This window comes from Lygodium microphyllum, chromosome 3 (assembly GCF_053477565.2).
Source record: "Lygodium microphyllum isolate KBCC chromosome 3, Lygodium_microphyllum_v1.1.10, whole genome shotgun sequence".
Lineage (NCBI taxonomy): Eukaryota > Viridiplantae > Streptophyta > Polypodiopsida > Schizaeales > Lygodiaceae > Lygodium > Lygodium microphyllum.
In genome coordinates, this window is record NC_141137.1 from 189,235,644 (window position 1) to 189,239,351 (window position 3,708).

At 50.4% G+C, this 3,708-nt stretch overlaps 1 pseudogene; it reads right to left on the reverse strand.

Moving 5' to 3' along the window:
• Positions 1-1,007: 1,007 nt before the first annotated feature.
• On the reverse strand, positions 1,008-3,029 carry LOC148039327 (polyamine oxidase 1 pseudogene; annotated as a pseudogene).
• Positions 3,030-3,708: the final 679 nt, after the last annotated feature.

Below are 3,708 nucleotides of genomic sequence, written 5' to 3' on the forward strand. Positions count from 1 at the left end.
AAAAGTTGGCTTCCGCGTTAGAGAAATTTCGCACAAGCGCCACTTAAGGAGTTCAGCGCCGTTTTAGATACTCCTCGGTGCTCAGTGCTCACCCTTTCGCAAAAGTATACCCAAACGAGGAAAAGTTAGAAAACCGAGACTCCGGCATTAAATGCAGCACAGAGAAGAAGGAGAAGCCGTCGATGTGCGAAAGGCCACCTAGGACCGACCTGTTCCCACCACACTGTGGTATGGCATTAGGTTCGAAACCCCGGGTGCATCCACAAGATCGCATGACCATGGGTTTGCCACGGGCTGCGAATCGAAAACCAGGTCAGGCAATGCGAAAGGACATGCATGGCCCGGTATAGTTGCCGGTGAAGCATGATGACCGGTAGCAGTCGAGTAAATAATTCAAATCTGTCAGTCGTTGGCAACGTGGCAAATGGCAATTGATATCATTGGTCGCGTCGAGTCGACACAAAAAAAAGCACGTTCACATCGTCTGACAACCCAGAGGCCAGACTCCAGGCTCCAGCCCTGTTTGCACCAGGCCTGGACCGGTTCTTATTTTAGTGATGCCGGATTCATGTATGATGTATGTGCATGGTTCGTTGCAGGTGAGAAGAAGTACGTGGCGCAACGTGGGCGTGCTAAAAGTAGGCGGCGCGAAGGAACCAGGAAGAGACAGGGGAGAGTCCTAGTCCAACATGAAAAAGCCACCCATAAAAATCTGCATTGACCCACAAGAATTTTTGGGATTCATGTAAGACCTGGTTCGATACCTGATTATTACAAATTACAATAACAATTACAACAATTCATCTTTGCAACTACTCACGACTTTGAAGTGAAAAAAATGAAGTTATGCTTTCGGACAATCGCGCTACACCGATTCGGATTGAGACGACCTTCGTTGATTTGAAGGAAGGCAATCGCGATTCCCTCCACACCGATTCGGTTTAGGCAACCCTTCCTTGATTTGAAGTAAGGGTGAAGCTAAAGCATCCTTTCACACAAAAAAGGTTTCAGTTTGGACAAACCTTTCTGCACATAGATTCAACCTTCCTTGATTTGAAGTAATGGTGAAGAATTCTGTCAGCTTCTCTAGCTCCACTGAGGAAAGCTCCATGGGTGGTTGAGTATAAGTTACGATGAGTAGCCTCACCAGCAAAAAGAAGCTGCAATGGAGGGTAATCTGTAGCCTCGGACAAAAGGGCAAAAGCAGTGACATAATTCTCCTCTTCCTCCTCCTCTTCAAAGTCGAAGGAGGAGCTGGCCGAAGACGAAACGGACGAGGAAGAGGAAGAAGAGGAGAGGGATGACCTTGAGACGACGTGAGAGAGATGATGATCAATGCAGGATGACGGTGGTGGTGATGTTCTGGGGAGGGGCTCTGCAAGTATGTCAATGTCCAATCCGCTAGCCCCTGCTGCGACGTACGTGTAGGAGCCTTGGCACAAAGGATTGGTAGCCCACTTGCTCCGCACGACTCCCCTGATCATGCTGTGCAGATAGTCCAATTTCTGACATGATTGTGTTGCGGCTTCTTGATCACCGTCATTAGGTAATAAAATTCTGGGCATACGTCCAGTTGCCACAGCATCCATGCCCACGCCGAAGCTTGCCAGTGTCTGCACCATCCCATCGATCACCTCTTCATCACTCAATCTCTCCAGCTCCAATGCCTCCGCCCCCGCAAACCAACACAGTAGCACGTTCGAACCTTCGTATATGGGGCAAATGGAGAAAGTCCTCCTCATCCACCATGGTATTTTGCTACCGTTGTTCCCTTTACGGTACAGAAACTGCTTGAAGGAACGGAAGCTGCTAGGTGCCTCTGGGTCTAACAGCAAGAAGAGCTTGTCCACCACACCGAACCCGAGTCGAGAGATCGATTCAAGCTTCCATGGAGGAAGCTCGGGCTCGAAGAGCTGCTGTTGCTGCTGAGCCACGCCATTTGTCTTATTGCAATTCCATAGTTCATGAACAGACCTGCAAACATCACTAATTAAAAGAGGGGCAGTAGCGGCAGCAGAAAACGTGGAGGTGCCTGCTTTCAAAACACCCAAAGAAACGGTTAGGATGACGTGCTCTGCTGCCATGGTGGAGCCATCCTCGCATTGGATCACCACAGGAGATGAAGAAGAAGGGTGGGAGTGGTTCCAAAATACTTTCCTCACCTTCTTGTTGAGATGAATGGTGTCCGGAGGCAAACATCTGGCCAATTCATTCACGACGCTGCTGTAGCCCTTGGCTATGGTGAGGTGAGGGCCAGGGAACTCTTTGTATTCTTTCTCGGAATCGAGGTCGAGGTCGTGCAGGGAATTAGAGGCGGTGGCTATTCGCTCCATGTCCTCGAGCATGGAGAACACAGACTCCTGCAAGGACCGGCGGTCCCATGGAATTCCGCCATTACAGTCGCCGGGAGCTGCTTGAATGTCCTGATCATCGGCCCCCCCCAATCGGACATTCTCTTCTGCAGCGAAGAACACATTCAGAGCCTGCCGTGCGTGCGATCCCACGCTTCCTTCCACGAAATGCTTCTTGCACGTCTGGAATTCGCCCCGCCCCTTCACCTCCGCCATAACTCTGTCAAATACATCCACCACCGGAGCCACCAGCCCAGGCTGATCCGTCACCTCCCCTCCTCCTTCTGCTATCAGGGTCGGGTTACTTGGGAATCCGTCCTGCCTCTCCCAATTCGGAGCTCCGGCCTCTCGGCCACGTTCCATGGCGCCGATCCTCTCCGCAATCTCGTACACAGGGCTGCCTTCCACGCCATGAATCCACGTAGCGCCAAGCTCCACTTGATCGCCTCCCATCGAAGAGGTGCAGATCCTCCCGCCCAATCTCTCGCTCGCTTCCAAGACACACACATCGATATCAGCAGCTTCTTCCGATCCACTCTCCTCCTCTCCAGGCAACTGGTCCCGACGAGCAGCAGAGGGTTTGCGATGGAGAAGGCGGTATGCGGCTGACAAGCCAGCCATTCCCGCACCGATAATGACCACGCGAGGGCGTCTCTGCTGCAAGCTGTGGGGATCCATGAGCGGGAGAAGAGAGAGAGAGAGAGAGAGAGAGAGAGAGAATGCGGAAGAATGTAATGGACAGAAAGTGCAACAATAAGATGGTGTTGATTTCTTTATAATGTCAAAGCAAAGGGTGAAAGTGCCGGAGGCGGGGACGCGCCGAACGCGGTGATGAACGAACCACAGGATATTATTAGAGAGGGGGAGGATGGAGGAGAAGAGGTGAGGAGTGAAAAGGTTTCCCCTTACAACCGTCCAATATGTGAAAGAGAAATAACGTATCGGCAATGGCCAATATAGCCTACTGATTGGACTGGCGTTTTCTAATATTACCGATTTTTAATTTATTTTTGTCTCATTGATCGGAGATGATGATGATTTGATATGAAAGACATGGCATAATGCGTCGAGCTTGCTTGCTTCGTGCTTGCCAGCGCCGCGCTCTCTCTCATTTTCTTTTCGCCCACAACAGCTGAAGAAATGTTGACAGGCTTTTGTGAAGTCACTCCTTGCATGATGCATCCTTTCGGCCCTTTACTATCATCGATTTGTTTCAACCTCCACGCATGCTCTTTGATTTGAGAAACGTTCACATGCCTTTGCTACCATGTCCAATCTTTTGTCTGGATTCAAACAGCAGTTAGAAGATCCCATATTTTGGGTAGCGTCATCAGTGAGAACACGCAACATCCAATCA